The sequence below is a fragment of the Papio anubis genome, chromosome 6 (assembly GCF_008728515.1).
Source record: "Papio anubis isolate 15944 chromosome 6, Panubis1.0, whole genome shotgun sequence".
Classification (NCBI taxonomy): Eukaryota; Metazoa; Chordata; class Mammalia; order Primates; family Cercopithecidae; genus Papio; species Papio anubis.
The window spans coordinates 56,909,025-56,927,147 of NC_044981.1; the positions used below are offsets into that span (position 1 = coordinate 56,909,025).

General features: G+C 38.2%; 1 long non-coding RNA gene across 1 annotated transcript in view; it reads left to right on the top strand.

Moving 5' to 3' along the window:
- The first annotated feature begins 725 nt into the window (after positions 1 to 725).
- The window catches only part of LOC108585473, an 81,508-nt gene continuing 64,110 nt past the window's right edge, over positions 726 to 18,123 (top strand). Inside the window, exon 1 of the long non-coding RNA XR_001901863.3 lies at positions 726 to 2,978. This is a non-coding gene — a long non-coding RNA (uncharacterized LOC108585473). The remainder of the gene's footprint in view (positions 2,979 to 18,123) is intronic.

Below are 18,123 nucleotides of genomic sequence, written 5' to 3' on the forward strand. Positions count from 1 at the left end.
CTGTATAAGAAAAATTATATTCTCGATATCATTATTTTTCTTTCATGCATTCGCATCCATACTGTTTTCCCCTCAAACCAAGGAGTTTTTGTTCGGTATCTGCCCAGCAGAAAATAGTTACTTTGGCCCAAGTTAGGCTGTTTAAGCAAATAAGTCTCAAACTTCTCTCTCTCTTTCTCTCTCTCTCTCCTCTCTCTCTCCCCCTGGGCTTTGTTTCTTGCATCTAATATGTGTCCATTGGGGATTGGGTACAGTTCTACTCTATGTCAGTTTCATTCCAAGACTCAGGATTATGGATCATATTCTATCTGGGATATCATCAGATTTATGGCACAGAATAAAAGAGCAAAGGTGGAACCATAAGGTGACTTCTAAATCTTCTGCTTGGAAGTAGTACACATCACTTCCCTCTTTTTAATTGGCCAGATCAAGTCATGTTCCCAAACCAAATCTCAATGGATGTGGAATATAATTCTCCCACAAGGAGTGGCTTGACAGGCAGGAATACCAGATATTTTTTTTCCTTTTTTTTTTTTTTTTTTTTGAGATGGTCAGTCGCCCAGGCTGGAGTGCAGTGGCGCTATCTCAGCTCACTGCAAGCTCTGCCTCCTGGGTTGACGCCATTCTCCTGCCTCAGCCTCCCGAGTAGCTGGGACTACAGGTGCCCGCCACCACACCCGGCTAATTTTTTGCATTTTTAGTATAGACGGGGTTTCACCGTGTTAGCCAGGATGGTCTCGATCTCCTGACCTCGTGATCTGCCCGCCTCGGCCTCCAAAATGCTGGGATTACAGGCATGAGCCACTGCACCCGGCACCAGATATTTCAAATAAACGAGACTATACCCACTATTAAAACACATTTTATATGAGCCAGTATCCCAGTATATATGTGTGTGTGTGTGTGTATGTGTATGTATATATGTATATACATGTAAAACAGTGCAGGGAACATAGTAGGTGTGCAATAAGTATTTTTTAAATGGATACATGATTATATTAACCAATAAAATATTATATGATGTACTCTGATATTTCTAAGATTTTGTGTCTTTTGTATTATATTCTATTTTATTTTTGTAAAGTGCTAATCATGGCCCACTAAATTGATTTCACAAACTACAACTCAAAGACATTAACTAACAAATGTAAGAACACGAAAGCAATATTATTTTCAATCCTTGATTCTGTTTTTTTTTCCTTTGAAAACATAGGAAACATTAATTGAACATCTTCTGTGTGCTAGTTGTGTTAGTACTGGTATCATGAAATAATTATAAGGACTTGAATTAGACATTTAAGAAGTCCTGGGTGAACATCTTCACAATTAATTTAAAAGAAACATATGATAATAGCTCCCATAAGAGAGATGTATAAACTGGGGTAGATCTGAAAAGGTTTTCCCAAGAAAGTAATGCTTAAATGAGGTCATGATAATGAATAATAGGATTCTGAAACACAAGAAAGACCTATATAAAAAAATTATAAGTAGCATGCAAGCTTTTGGTGAGTTCAAAGAAGCATAAATGGTACAAGAGAAGGGAGATCAGACATATTGTTGGGGAAGCTAGGGTCTTATACATCACCAACTAACTATTCTTCGACTACGAGATACGTCAGGAATTCCTGGTCTGTAATTCTGCCTTTAAAAAAGCAAGTGAAAACAGAGCAGGAAAGTGGTGGAAATCAGAGTTTCGTTTTATAAACAGATCAGATTTAAAGTTAACAAATTCCTTATCTCACATAGTTATGACATGAGTTTCTTTTGTCTTCTAAGTATATTGGGCTGATTTTTTTATTTTCTTAATTTCTCCCAGCTGGGATTTGCCCTGTACAAATTATTTGGCTATAAAACAAATCAACCTCCATTTTCTGATCTATACACATAAATTCATAATATTATACTTCCATGCCATTTTGGCAATATGTTTGGTTTAGATTTTTAGTCACGTGAGAACTATGGGAACAGGCCAGAGCAGATAGAATGGCTCAAGAACATTTAGGCTGAGATCACTGATCCTGTGGCATTTCCCTCATGCTCAAAAATTACTGCTGGGCCTTCAGTTATAACATCAATGTATCAAGAACAAGAGGAGGAGGAGAAAGAGACTAGGAAAATGGGGCAAGCCTATACTAGAAATCCCCAGCCAACTTCGACTTACAACTAATTGGCAACAAGACCATATTCATATCACGTGGCCTCTTCAAGCTTCAAAGGAGGCTGGGAAATAAAAGTTTTAAACATATTCCTGCTGTGAGTAAAATTAGAGTTCCCGGTATTATAGGAGGAGAAAACAGTAACTGCTACATCTTCTTACCTCGCAGGGCTGTTGAGGGAATCAGATGAGTGTACAGGTGTCAAACGACTTGAAAAATTTCAAATAATCATGAGTGAGTAAAATATTTTTAAAAAGTAAGAAGTGTACAAAACTTAAGCTTAGCTAATTAGCCATTTCTGCCATAAAATGTGTGACAATTCCAGCGGCAACACAAAAGTACACACATGTACACTCAATCATTCATACCCATAGGTGCTATATTAATGTGTATAGTAAAAACATTGAGTCATCTATATGTATAGGCCTACATATTATTTACAGAAAATTAATATTAGTTTATAATTAACTTTCACACGCACATTTTATATATATATAAAATAAAGTAATGGTGAAAATCAAAGATATGATCTTTCCTCTTAATTTTATACTACTGAAGACACAAAATTTTCCATAATACTGTGTTTATTTCAAGACTTCAAATCAAAGTGTTTATTATTTATGAGGCAACTTTATTGTTTCCAAGGAAAACCCTGATACCAATTAATAATGGGGGAGAGAGGAGGCAGATATACACATTCACTACAAAATGCACAGGCAACCTGCAAAGCTCACAGAGTCAGAAAATTTGAGTGGAATTTAGGAGAGTTGGCCCTGCTGGAAACAGAAAAACAAGATAAAAAGAAGATATGATAACTCTCAGGTACGTAAAGGTATATTATAGAGCAGTTAAATAGCAATTATTCTATAAGCTGATAAGGATAGAACATGGTATAAAGGCACAGCCAGGAGTGTTTTATTAAATAACCGAAAGGAAAGGCAATGAAAGCTTCCAGAAGTGTCCTACCATGCACAATGGAGATATTCAGGGGAAATATCATTGCTGTTTTAGAGACTTCTGTCTGACATGGTACAAAAGTCACTGTATATATATTCTATCTACTTCTGAACACTTTATTTCACTTTCTGCATTATTGTTTTTATTTACTAGAAAAATTGAATAGGAATTTTGTGCTGTTATACTGTGATTAATGCAAGATAATATCTATGAAGAGCATTACTAAACTACAAAATACTATAACAAAAAGTATAAACATATATAATGCAATATTATTATGCTACTATTCCAAAACAAAATCCTGCGCTGGTGCACTAGTGTGAAGCAATGGACTTCTAACTGCAGCTGCAGATCTCTGTGGCCCCAAGACTATTTCAGGTAGTACATGAGGGCAAAAGTATTTTTACAATAATATAACAATATTGTTTGCCTTTTTTATTGTGTTGGAACTTGCACTGATGGTGCAAAACTATAATGAGTAAAACTGCTAACACCTGAGCATAAATAAAGCTACTATCAACAAACTTTATTGGTAATCATTGTATTTTTCACCACTATGCACTCTCAGTAAAGAAAACAACAACAACAACAACAAAACACCTCAATTTCACTTAGGGATGTCCTTGATAAATCAGTAACTATTATTAATTTTATTAAATATTGACCCTTTCTTTAGTACATGCCTTTCGAATATTCTGTATAGAAAACAGGGGTGAGGAATGCTTAAAGCACTTGTGCCAGACACCAAAGTTCCCAGAACATCTTGAAGAAAAACACTGTGCTGTAAGCTGAATTTGGTTCTTTTTTGGTTAAACTCCATATTTTCCTGAAAGAAAAACTGACAAACTATGGTTTTTGAGACTTGGGTATTTGGTAGGCATTTTCTCAAGAAGAATGAAGTGAGCCTGTCACTTCAAAGAAAACAACTTAGAATGTCTTTGCCAATGAATATATTTGAATTTTGGAGTAAAAATTAGAATTGTGAAAAACTTGTATTTATCACCATAAGCTTGACTTCTTTCCCATTCTTACTGACCTTTTTTTTTTTTTTTTGAGATCCAGAGTGATTTAAAAAATATGATTTTTCTAGCATGGACGTTGGCACCCCTGCCTCCTGCCCTGCACTGCCACTGCTGCCAGTGTGAATGCATGCACGGCCACCAGTAGCTCTGTTCCCTGCCCCATGCTGCTATCATCGCTGGTGTTAATGCACACACAAATGTGGCCAGCACCATTTCCCGGCACTGCCACCACTGCAGGAGTGAATATGCATGGACCCCAGTAGCTCTGTCTCCCTCCTCCACCCTGTACCATGGTTGCTGCCACTGCCTATGCCCCCATGGATGCAGGCAGTCCTAGGCCCACCAGTGGCCCCAGGTGACAAGAATTCACCTTGTCATGCTGCCACTGCTGCTGGCATGTGCAAATGAGCATGAATCCCACTGCCACTGCTCAATGAATTGCTTTGGCTGGCACTATCCTATAGAGTGTTGTAGCGAGTGATCCAGGAAAACCTTGGCCTTTCCAGCACAGCAGGTTCCCAACCTCAGCAGGCCAGAGAAGAAAGCTGGGGGCCAGATAACAGGCCCCCAACTTAAAGCATACAGCCCAGGAGGGTTGATCTGAGCCTTGTCCTCCAAAAGAAGAATCTACCAGAAATGAAGCCAGTCAATTGAACCCAACTTATACAACAATCAAACCCCTAAGGGCATCAAAGAAGATACAAGCAAGCAAAACAAACAAACAAGCATTCAAAGGACAGCAGCTTCAAAATGTAAAAGAATTAGTGCAAGAACTCTGGCAACTCAAAAAGCAAGAGTGTCTCCTTACCTCCAAATGACCACACTAGTTCCCCAACAATTTTTCTTAACCAGGCTGAAATAGCTAAAATGACAGAAATAGAATTCAGAAGATAGATAGGAATGAAGATCATCAACAATCAAGAGAAAGTTGAAATCCAATCCATGGATTCTAAAGAATAAAATAAATGATACAGAAGATGAAAGATGAAATGGCCATTTTAAGAAAAAAATAAACTGAACTGATATAAATGAAAAACTAACTTCAAGAATTTCAGAATACCATTGCAAGTATTAACAGCAGAATTGACCAAGCTGAGGAAAGTATTTCAGAATTCCAAACTTGTTTTCTGAAATAACACAATGAAGATCAAATAAAGAAAAAATAATAAAGATGAATGAACAAAACTTCTGAAAAATATAGGATTATTTAAAGAGACCCAATTTATGACTCACTGGCATTCCTGAAAGACAGGGAGAGAAAGCAAACAACTTGCAAAACATATTTCAGGATATTGTTCATGAAAATTTCCCCAACCTTACTAAAGAGGCCAACATTCGAATTCAGAAAACGCAAAGAAAAAAACAAAAAAAAAACAAAAAAAAAAACAAAACCCTGTGAAACAAGAAGACCATCTCCAGGACACATAGTCATCAGATTCTCCAAGGTGAAAATGAAATAGAAAATGTTAAAAGCAGCTAGACAGAAGGGGCAGGTCACCTACAAAGGGAACATCAGGCTAATAGTGGAACATACAGCAGAAATCCTACAAGCCAGAAGAGGGTAGAAGCCTATATTCAGCATTCTTAAAGAGAAGAATTTCTGACCAAGAATTTTGTATCCAGCCAAAGTAAGCTTCATAAGTGAAGAAGAAATAAGATGTTTTTCAAACAAGTAAATGCTAACAGATTTTGCTCCCACCAGATTTGCCTTACAAGAGGTCCTGAAGGGAGGGCTAAACATGGAAAGGAAAGAGAGTTACAAGCCACTACAAAAACACACAAGTACATAGACCAATGACAATATAAAGCAACCACACAAAAATATCTGCATAGTAACCCACTAACAAAATGATAACAGGAACAAATTCACACATGTCAATACTAACCTTCAATATAAATGGGCTAATTACCCCAATTAAAAGGTGTAGATTGACAAGTTAGATAAAGGAGCAAGACTAAATGGTTTGTTGTCTTCAAGAGACCCATCTCACATGCAGTGACACCAAAAGACTCAAAGTAAAGGAATGGGGAAAAATTTACCAAGCAAATGGGAAACAGAAAAAAAACAGGGGTTGCTATTCTAATTTCAGATAAAATAGACTTTAAACCAACAAAGATTTTTTAAAAATGAAACAAAGAAGTGCATTACTTAATGGTTAAGGACTCAATTCAACAAGAAGACCTAGCTATCCTAACTTATATGTACCAAACACAGGAGCACCCAGATTCATAAAGCAAGTTCTAGTGATGTATGAAGAGATTTAGATAACTATGCAATAATATTGGAAGACTTTAACACCCCACTAGCAATATAAGACAGATCATTGAGGCAGAAAGCTAACATAAATATCCAAGACATGAACTCAACACTTGACAAAATAGACCTAATAGACATCTACAAAACATTCCACCCAAAGACAACAGAATATACGTTCTTTGCATCAGCACATGGCACATACTCTAAAAGTGACCAGACAATTGGAAATAAAACAATCTCATAATAAATGTTTAAAAACTTGAAATCATACTAACCACACTCTTGGATCGCAGTGCAGTAAAAATAGAAATCAGTACTAAGAAAATCCCTCAAAACCTATAATTACACAGAAATTAACTTGATCCTAAATAACTTTTAGGTAAATAATGAAATCAAGGCAGAAATCCAGAAATTCTTTGAAACTAATGAGAACAAAGATATAACATACCAGAATCTGGGACACAGCTAAGGTGATGACAAGAGGGAAATTTATTTATTTATTTTTTTTAAATTTATTTATTATTATTATACTTTAAGTTGTAGGGTACATGTGCATAACATGCAGGTTTGTTACATATGTATACTTGTGCCATGTTAGTCTGCTGCACCCATCAACTCGTCATTTACATCAGGTATAACTCCCAATGCAATCCCTCCCCCCTCCCTCCTCCCCATGATAGGCCCCGGTGTGTGATGTTCCCCTTCCTGAGTCCAAGTGATCTCGTTGTTCAGTTCCCACCTATGAGTGAGAACATGCGGTGTTTGGTTTTCTGTTCTTGTGATAGTTTGCTAAGAATGATGGTTTCCAGCTGCATCCATGTCCCTACAAAGGACGCAAACTCATCCTTTTTTATGGCTGCATAGTATTCCATTGTGTATATGTGCCACATTTTCTTAATCCAATCTGTCACTGATGGACATTTGGGTTGATTCCAAGTCTTTGCTATTGTGAATAGTGCTGCAATAAACATACGTGTGCATGTGTCTTTATAGCAGCATTATTTATAATCCTTTGGGTATATCCCCAGTAATGGGATGGCTGGGTCATATGGTACATCTAGTTCTAGATCCTTGAGGAATCGCCATACTGTTTTCCATAATGGTTGAACTAGTTTACAATCCCACCAACAGTGTAAAAGTGTTCCTATTTCTCCACATCCTCTCCAGCACCTGTTGTTTCCTGACTTTTGAATGATCCCCATTCTAACTGGTGTGAGATGGTATCTCATTGTGGTTTTGATTTGCATTTCTCTGATGGCCAGTGATGATGAGCATTTTTTCATATGTCTGTTGGCTGTATGAATGTCCTCTTTTGAGAAATGTCTGTTCATATCCTTTGCCCACTTTTTGATGGGGTTGTTTGTTTCTTTCTTGTAAATTTGTTGGAGTTCTTTGTAGGTTCTGGATATTAGCCCTTTGTCAGATGAGTAGATTGCAAAAATTTTCTCCCATTCTGTAGGTTGCCTGTTCACTCTGATGGTAGTTTCTTTTGCTGTGCAGAAGCTCTTTAGTTTAATTAGATCCCATTTGTCAATTTTAGCTTTTGCTGCCGTTGCTTTTGGTGTTTTAGACATGAAGTCTTTGCCCATGCCTATGTCCTGAATGGTACTACCTAGGTTTTCCTCTAGGATTTTTATGGTATTAGGTCTAACATTTAAGTCTCTAATCCATCTTGAATTAATTTTCATATAAGGAGTAAGGAAAGGATCCAGTTTCAGCTTTCTACTGATGGCTAGCCAATTTTCCCAGCACCATTTATTAAATAGGGAATCCTTTCCCCATTTCTTGTTTTTCTCAGGTTTGTCAAAGATCAGATGGCTGTAGATGTGTGGTATTATTTCTGAGGACTCTGTTCTGTTCCATTGGTCTATATCTCTGTTTTGGTACCAGTACCATGCTGTTTTGGTTACTGTAGCCTTGTAGTATAGTTTGAAGTCAGGTAGAGTGATGCCTCCAGCTTTGTTCTTTTGACTTAGGATTGTCTTGGAGATGCGGGCTCTTTTTTGGTTCCATATGAACTTTAAAGCAGTTTTTTCCAATTCTGTGAAGAAACTCATTGGTAGCTTGATGGGGATGGCATTGAATCTATAAATTACCTTGGGCAGTATGGCCATTTTCACGATATTGATTCTTCCTATCCATGAGCATGGTATGTTCTTCCATTTGTTTGTGTCCTCTTTTATTTCACTGAGCAGTGGTTTGTAGTTCTCCTTGAAGAGGTCCTTTACATCCCTTGTAAGTTGGATTCCTAGGTATTTGATTCTCTTTGAAGCAATTGTGAATGGAAGTTCATTCATGATTTGGCTCTCTGTTTGTCTGTTACTGGTGTATAAGAATGCTTGTGATTTTTGCACATTAATTTTGTATCCTGAGACTTTGCTGAAGTTGCTTATCAGCTTAAGGAGATTTTGGGCTGAGACAATGGGGTTTTCTAAATATACAATCATGTCATCTGCAAACAGGGACAATTTGACTTCTTCTTTTCCTAACTGAATACCCCTGATTTCTTTCTCTTGCCTAATTGCCCTAGCCAGAACTTCCAACACTATGTTGAATAGGAGTGGTGAGAGAGGGCATCCCTGTCTTGTGCCAGTTTTCAAAGGGAATTTTTCCAGTTTTTGCCCATTCAGTATGATATTGGCTGTGGGTTTGTCATAAATAGCTCTTATTATTTTGAGGTACGTTCCATCAATACCGAATTTATTGAGCGTTTTTAGCATGAAGGGCTGTTGAATTTTGTCAAAAGCCTTTTCTGCATCTATTGAGATAATCATGTGGTTCTTGTCTTTGGTTCTGTTTATATGCTGGATTATGTTTATTGATTTGCGAATGTTGAACCAGCCTTGCATCCCAGGGATGAAGCCCACTTGATCATGGTGGATAAGCTTTTTGATGTGTTGTTGAATCCGGTTTGCCAGTATTTTATTGAGGATTTTTGCATCGATGTTCATCAGGGATATTGGTCTAAAATTCTCTTTTTTTGTTGTGTCTCTGCCAGGCTTTGGTATCAGGATGATGTTGGCCTCATAAAATGAGTTAGGGAGGATTCCCTCTTTTTCTATTGATTGGAATAGTTTCAGAAGGAATGGTACCAACTCCTCCTTATACCTCTGGTAGAATTCAGCTGTGAATCCATCTGGTCCTGGACTTTTTTTGGTTGGTAGGCTATTAATTATTGCCTCAATTTCAGAGCCTACTATTGGTCTATTCAGGGATTCAACTTCTTCCTGGTTTAGTCTTGGAAGAGTGTAAGTGTCCAGGAAATTATCCATTTCTTCTAGGTTTTCCAGTTTATTTGCGTAGAGGTGTTTATAGTATTCTCTGATGGTAGTTTGTATTTCTGTGGGGTCGGTGGTGATATCCCCTTTATCATTTTTAATTGCGTCGATTTGATTCTTCTCTCTTTTCTTCTTTATTAGTCTTGCTAGTGGTCTGTCAATTTTGTTGATCTTTTCAAAAAACCAACTCCTGGATTCATTGATTTTTTGGAGGGTTTTTTGTGTCTCTATCTCCTTCAGTTCTGCTCTGATCTTAGTTATTTCTTGCCTTCTGCTAGCTTTGGAATGTGTTTGCTCTTGCTTCTCTAGTTCTTTTAATTGCGATGTTAGAGTGTCAATTTTTGATCTTTCCTGCTTTCTCTTGTGGGCATTTAGTGCTATAAATTTCCCTCTGCACACTGCTTTAAATGTGTCCCAGAGATTCTGGTATGTTGTATCTTTGATCTCATTGGTTTCAAAGAACATCTTTATTTCTGCCTTCATTTCGTTATGTATCCAGTAGTCATTCAGGAGCAGGTTTTTCAGTTTCCATGTAGTTGAGCGGTTTTGATTGAGTTTCTTAGTCCTGAGTTCTAGTTTGATTGCACTGTGGTCTGAGAGACAGTTTGTTATAATTTCTGTTCTTGTACATTTGCTGAGGAGTGCTTTACTTCCAATTATATGGTCAATTTTGGAGTAAGTACGATGTGGTGCTGAGAAGAATGTATATTCTGTTGATTTGGGGTGGAGAGTTCTATAGATGTCTATTAGGTCTGCTTGCTGCAGAGATGAGTTCAATTCCTGGACATCCTTGTTAACTTTCTGTCTCGTTGATCTGTCTAATGTTGACAGTGGAGTGTTGAAGTCTCCCATTATTATTGTATGGGAGTCTAAGTCTCTTTGTAAGTCTCTAAGGACTTGCTTTATGAATCTGGGTGCTCCTGTATTGGGTGCATATATATTTAGGATAGTTAGCTCTTCCTGTTGAATTGATCCCTTGACCATTATGTAATGGCCTTCTTTGTCTCTTTTGATCTTTGATGGTTTAAAGTCTGTTTTATCAGAGACTAGGATTGCAACCCCTGCTTTTTTTTGTTCTCCATTTGCTTGGTAAATCTTCCTCCATCCCTTTATTTGGAGCCTATGTATGTCTCTGCGTGTGAGATGGGTCTCCTGAATACAGCAGACTGATGGGTCTTGACTCTTTATCCAGTTTGCCAGTCTGTGTCTTTTCATTGGAGCATTTAGTCCATTTACATTTAAGGTTAAGATTGTTATGTGTGAACTTGATCCTGCCATTATGATATTAACTGGTTATTTTGCTCGTTAGTTGATGCAGTTTCTTCCTAGCCTCGATGGTCTTTACATTTTGGCATGTTTTTGCAATGGCTGGTACCGGTTGTTCCTTTCCATGTTGAGTGCTTCCTTCAGGGTCTCTTGTAAGGCAGGCCTAGTGGTGACAAAATCTCTAAGCATTTGCTTATCTGTAAAGGATTTTATTTCTCCTTCACTTATGAAACTTAGTTTGGCTGGATATGAAATTCTGGGTTTAAAATTCTTTTCTTTAAGAATGTTGAATATTGGCCCCCACTCTCTTCTGGCTTGGAGAGTTTCTGCCGAGAGATCTGCTGTGAGTCTGATGGGCTTCCCTTTGTGGGTAACCCGACCTTTCTCTCTGGCTGCCCTTAAGATTTTTTCCTTCATTTCAACTTTGGTGAATCTGGCAATTATGTGTCTTGGAGTTGCTCTTCTCGAGGAGTATCTTTGTGGCGTTCTCTGTATTTCCTGGATTTGAATGTTGGCCTGCCCTACTAGGTTGGGGAAGTTCTCCTGGATGATATCCTGAAGAGTGTTTTCCAACTTGGTTCCATTTTCCCCCTCACTTTCAGGCACCCCAATCAGACGTAGATTTGGTCTTTTTACATAATCCCATACTTCTTGCAGGCTTTGTTCATTTCTTTTTCTTCTTTTTTCTTTTGGTTTCTCTTCTCGCTTCATTTCATTCATTTGATCCTCAATCGCTGATACTCTTTCTTCCAGTTGATCGAGTCGGTTACTGAAGCTTGTGCATTTGTCACGTATTTCTCGTGTCATGCTTTTCATCTCTTTCATTTCGTTTATGACCTTCTCTGCATTAATTAGTCTAGCCGTCAATTCTTCCACTTTTTTTTCAAGATTTTTAGTTTCTTTGCGCTGGGTACGTAATTCCTCCTTTAGCTCTAAGAAATTTGATGGACTGAAGCCTTCTTCTCTCATCTCGTCAAAGTCATTTTCCGTCCAGCTTTGATCCGTTGCTGGCGATGAGCTGCGCTCCTTTGCCGGGGGAGATGTGCTCTTATTTTTTGAATTTCCAGCTTTTCTGCCCTGCTTTTTCCCCATCTTTGTGGTTTTATCTGCCTCTGGTCTTTGATGATGGTGATGTACTGATGGGGTTTTGGTGTAGGTGTCCTTCCTGTTTGATAGTTTTCCTTCTAACAGTTAGGACCCTCAGCTGTAGGTCTGTTGGAGATTGCTTGAGGTCCACTCCAGACCCTGTTTGCCTGGGTATCAGCAGCAGAGGCTGCAGAAGATAGAATATTTCTGAACAGCGAGTGTACCTGTCTGATTCTTGCTTTGGAAGCTTCCTCTCAGGGGTATACTCCACCCTGTGAGGTGTGGGGTGTCAGACTGCCCCTAGTGGGGGATGTCTCCCAGTTAGGCTACTCAGGGGTCAGGGACCCACTTGAGCAGGCAGTCTGTCCGTTCTCAGATCTCAGTCTCCGTGTTGGGAGATCCACTGCTCTCTTCAAAGCTGTCAGACAGAGTCGTTTGCGTCTGCAGAGTTTTCTGCTGCTTTGTTGTTGTTGTTGTTGTTGTTGTGTAGCTGTGCCCTGTCCCCAGAGGTGGAGTCTACAGAGACAGGCAGGTTTCCTTGAGCTGCTGTGAGCTCCACCCAGTTGGAGCTTCCCAGCAGCTTTGTTTACCTACTGAAGCCTCAGCAATGGCGGGCGCCCCTCCCCCAGCCTGGCTGCTGCCTTGCCGGTAGATCACAGACTGCTGTGCTAGTAACGAGGGAGGCTCCGTGGGCGTGGGACCCTCCCGGCCAGGTGTGGGATATGATCTCCTGGTGTGCCTGTTTGCTTAAAGCGCAATATTGGGGTGGGAGTTACCCGATTTTCCAGGTGTTGTGTGTCTCAGTTCCCCTGGCTAGGAAAAGGGATTCCCTTCCCCCTTGCGCTTCCCAGGTGAGGCGATGCCTCGCCCTGCTTCAGCTCTAGCTGGTCGGGCTGCAGCAGCTGACCAGCACCGATCGTCCGGCACTCCCCAGTGAGATGAACCCAGTACCTCAGTTGAAAATGCAGAAATCACCGGTCTTCTGTGTCGCTGGCGCTGGGAGCTGGAGACTGGAGCTGTTCCTATTCGGCCATCTTGCTCCGCCCCCAAGAGGGAAATTTATAACACTAAACATCAACATCAAAAAGTTGGAAAATTTTCAAATCAGCAACCTAACATCACAAATAGAAGAACTAGAGAAACTAGAGTAAACTCACCCCAAAGCTAGAGGAAGACAAGAAATAACCAAAATCAAAGCAGAACTGAATGAAAAATGAGACATAAAACTCATGCAAATGATGGGTGAATCCAGGAGCTAGTTTTCTGAAGAAATTAATAGGATAGACTACTTGCTAGACTAATAATGAAAAAAGAGGGCAGATACAAATAAAGTCAATCAGAAATGGCAAAGGGGAGGTTACCACTTACCCCATAACAATACAAATACTCTCAGAGACTACTACAAATACCTCTATATACACAAATGAAAAAATGTAGGATAAATGGATAGACTCCTGGACACATACAACCTCCCAAGAGTATACCAGAAATAAATTGAATCCCTGAAAAAATCATAAGTTCAAAATTTGAATCAGTAATAAAAAGCCTACTAGCCAAAAAAGCCAGAACCAGATGAATTCACAGCTGAATTCAACCACATGTATAAAGAACAGCAAGTATTATTCCTATGGAAGCTATTTCAAAAATTGAGGAGAGGGACTCCTCCCTAAGTCATTCTATGAGGCCAGCATCATCCTGATACCAAAACCCTGGCAGAGACACAATAACAACAACAACAATAACAGGTCAGGCCAATACCCTTGATGAACATAGAAGCAAAATTCTTCAGTAAAATACTACCAAACCAAATTGAGCAGCACATCAAAAAGCTAATCCACCATGACCAGGTAGGCTTTATCCCTGGGATGCAAGGTTGTTTCAATACATGCAAATCAACAAATGTGATTCATTACATAAACAGAATTGAAAACAAAAACCACATGATTATTTTGATACATGCAGAAAAGGCTTTTGATAAAATTCAACATCCTTTTATGTTAAAAATCCTCAAAAAACTAGGCATTGGGGGAATCTACCTCAAAATAGTAAGACCTATATGTAACAAATGCGCAACCAACATCATACTGAATGGGTAAAAGTTGAAAGCATTCTCCTTGCAAATCAGAAAAAGACAAGATGCCCACTTTCACCACTCCTAGTTAACACAGTACTGGAAAACCTGTACAAGAGAAATAAATAAAACACCTCCAAGTAGGAAGAGAGGAAGTCAAACTATCCCTATTTTCAGACAGTATGATTCTATACCTAGAAAATCCCATAATCTCTGCCCAAAAGCTCCTTGAGCTAATAAACAACTTCAGCAAAGTTTTAGTATACAAAATCAATGTACAAAAATCAGTAGCATTCCCATGCACCAACAACATCCAAGTTGGGAGCCAAATCAAAAATGCAATCCCATTCATAATAACCATAAAAAGAATAACACCAAGGAATACAGCTATCCAGGGAGATAGATCTCTACAATGTAGAAAGATCTCAACATGAGAATTACAAAACACTGCTCAAAGAAATCAGGGATGACACAAACAAGTGGAAAAATATTCCATGCTCATGGATAGGAGGAATCAATCTTGTTAAAATGACCCTTTACCAAAAGCAATTTATAAATTCAATGCTATTTCTATATAATATAGAAATGACCAAAGCTCCTTGAGCTGATAAACAACTTGAGCAAAGTTTTAGGATACAAAATCAATGTACAAAAATCAGTAGCATTCTCAGGAACCAACAACATCCAAGTTGTGGGACCAATCAAAAATGCCGTCCCATTCACATGGGATATATAATGACGTTCTTTATAGAATTAGAAAAAAAACTAATTTAAAATTCATATGGAACCAAAAAAAAAGGCCTGAGTAACCAAGGCAATCCTAAGCAAAAAAAGCACAGCAGAAGGCATCATGTTACTCAACTTCAAACTATATTGCAAGGCTACAGTAACCCAAGCAGCACGGTATGTCACAAAAATAAACACATAGACCAATGGGAGAGAAGAGAGTCCAGAAATAATGCTGCACACCTACAACCATCTGGTCTTCAACAAAGCTGACAAAAACAAGCAATCAGGAAAGGACTCCCTATTCCATAAATGGTGCTGGGTTAACTGGCTAGCCATATGCAGAAGATTGAAACTGGACCCCACCCTTACACCATATAAAAAATCAACTCAAGATGGATTACAAATTTAAATGTAAAATCATAAACTAAAAAGCCATGGAAGATAACCTAGGAAATACCATTCTGGAAATAGGAATGGAAAAATATTTTATGATAATGATGCCAAAAGTAATTACAACAAAAGCAAAAATTGACAAATGGGAGCTAATTAAACTAAAGAACTTCTGTACAGCAGAAGAAATTATCAACAGAGTAACATACAACCTACAGAATGGAAAAAAAGATTTGCAAACTATACATCTGACGAAGGTCTAATAACCAAAACCTAAAAGAAATTTGAGCAAATTCACAACCAAAAAACAATCGACCCCACTGAATAAAGGTCAGAGGACAAGACACTTTTCAAAAAAAAGACGTGCATGCAACCAACAAGCTTTTGCAAAAATGCTTATTATTAACCATTAAATAAATCCAAATCAAAACCCCCATCTTGGCTGGGCATGGCGACTCATGCCTATAATCCCAGCAACCTGGGGGCTGTGGCAGGCATATCACTTGAGGCCAGGAGTTCCAGACCAACCTGGGCAACATGATGAAACCCCATCTCCACCAAAAAATACAAAAATTTTCTAGGCATGGTGGCATGTGCCTTGTAGTCCCAGCTACTTGGGAAGATGAGGAGGAGAATCACTTGATCCCGGGAGGTGGAGGCTGTAGTGAGCAGAGATCATGCACCGCACTCCAGCCTAGGTGAGAGAGAAAGACTCCATTTCAAAAACAATAAAAACAGAAAGAAAAAAAAAAGATACCATCTCAACTAGTCAGAATGGCTGTTATTAAAAAGTGAAAAAACAATATGTGCTGCAAAGGTTGTAGAGAAAAGGGAATACTTATATGCTGCTGGTGGGAATGTAAATTAGTTGAGCCATTTTGGAAACCAGTGTGGCAATTTCTGAAAGAACTTAAAACAGAATTACCATTTCCCCTAGCAATCCCATTTTGAGTATAGACGCCACCCCCCGCCCAACCTTCGCAAAATAAATCATTCTACCATAAAGACACATGCACTCATATTGTTCCTTGCAGCACTATCACAATAACAAAGACATGGAATCAACCTAAATGCCCCTAAATTGTAGACTGGATAAAGCAAATGTGGTACCTATACACCATGGAATACTACGCAGCGTAAAAAAGAATGGAGATCATGCCCTTTGCAGCAACATAGATAGAGCTGGAGGATAGTATCCTAAGTGAACACAGGAACAGAAAACCAAATACCACGTGTTCTCACTACTAAATGGGAACTGAATATTGAGTACATATGGAATCAAAGAAGGGAAAAACAGACACTGAGACACTGGGACCTGAGGGTGGAGGGTGGGAGGAGGGTGAGGATTTGGAAAACTACCTATCGGGTACTGTGCTTATTACCTGGGTGAAAAAATAATCTGTACATCAAACCCCCATGACATGCAATTTACCCATATAACAGACCTGCATATGTACCGCTGACCCTAAAATAAATTTCAAAAGTAATTTAAACTTAGGAACTTTGTGCATGGAGGGATTAAATATTCATGCCTTTTTAAATTAAAAGAGAATAGTTTTTGTATAGTGCATCATAAAGCATGTCAATCTTTGGAAGCTCTGCATAACTCAATGAAACAATTTTTCCAAATGACCAAAAAGAATCATTTAATCTAGAATATAACTTAATAGATTTTAATTTAACAATACAAAAAGTTCATTGATATGGTTTCTTAAAGATTAGTTGATAGGTTGAATCTAAAACTATCCCAATTTTTGTGTAGAATCAAAAATATATATTCATAATCATCTGAAAAGGTGACTTATCAAGTTTTGGCGTAGAATCAAAGAAAAATGTTCACAATCATCTGAAAAAGTTAATACTTTTCCCTCTTCCAACTAGTACTTATCTCTGTATGGTCTGATTTTCTTCATATACTTCCACCAAAACATATAGCAGTAGAATGCAGGCCAAAGCAAATAGGAGGATACTACTATTATTAGAGCTAACTCTTCTCATTACATTTTATTTCATTTTATTTGTATTGCAAAATATGATTATTCCTCATAAATAGCATATTTATAATATTCCTCATAAATAGCAACATTTATAATAAGCCCATAAATGGGCTTATTACTGTCATTTATAAGCAGCTTAACACACAAACAAGTTTAAAATTTCTCTCTTTTGATTTTGAATATGATAAACAATTGACATAATCATATAAATAAATGTTCTTTGAGGTATTCAAAAATTTTAAGACTGTGAAGGAGTCTGAGACCAAATGTCTGTGAACCAGTACCACAAAGAAACAACTAAAACACATTGTCTAACATTATGTCACTGTTTAATGCAATTTAGATAGATCCATTTGTTATTTTTGTGTTTTTTTCTTATGTCTCATACTTTGTGTTTTTTCCAATATCTATTTTCATTGTTTAGATAAGAAGACGGCCTCCTTAAGCTCCCTATTGTCTTCTAGTCTTGACAATCCCAAGGTCATTGCATTACTCACCATATTTCACATTATGTTTATATTTCTCTTCTTTCAGAATCATGTGTTAAGCCAGAAGCTACATGCCATGCTATGTTGGCACACCCACTCTGGGGCACATTTTTTAAAGGCCCCGTTCCAAGTGTTTGCTGAGATCTTTACACTACCAACCTAATGTAACTATTCATGGTATTGGAGTTGGGAAGAGATGCACAAAGCCTATTCTCCTGACTGGTAGTGGCCAACTCCAACATACTCTGGTCTAGGTCAATATTAATGGCCAACGATTTGTGCTGAGAAAAGATAATTCCACTTTTTCCTATTTTTCAACCAGAACTTATCTGTGGTGATGGTACTGATATCACTCATCAAAAATTAGAGTCAGTCTGTTTTCTGTTGCTCATTCTCTATCTAGTAGTCACCCATTTGGACCCTCAG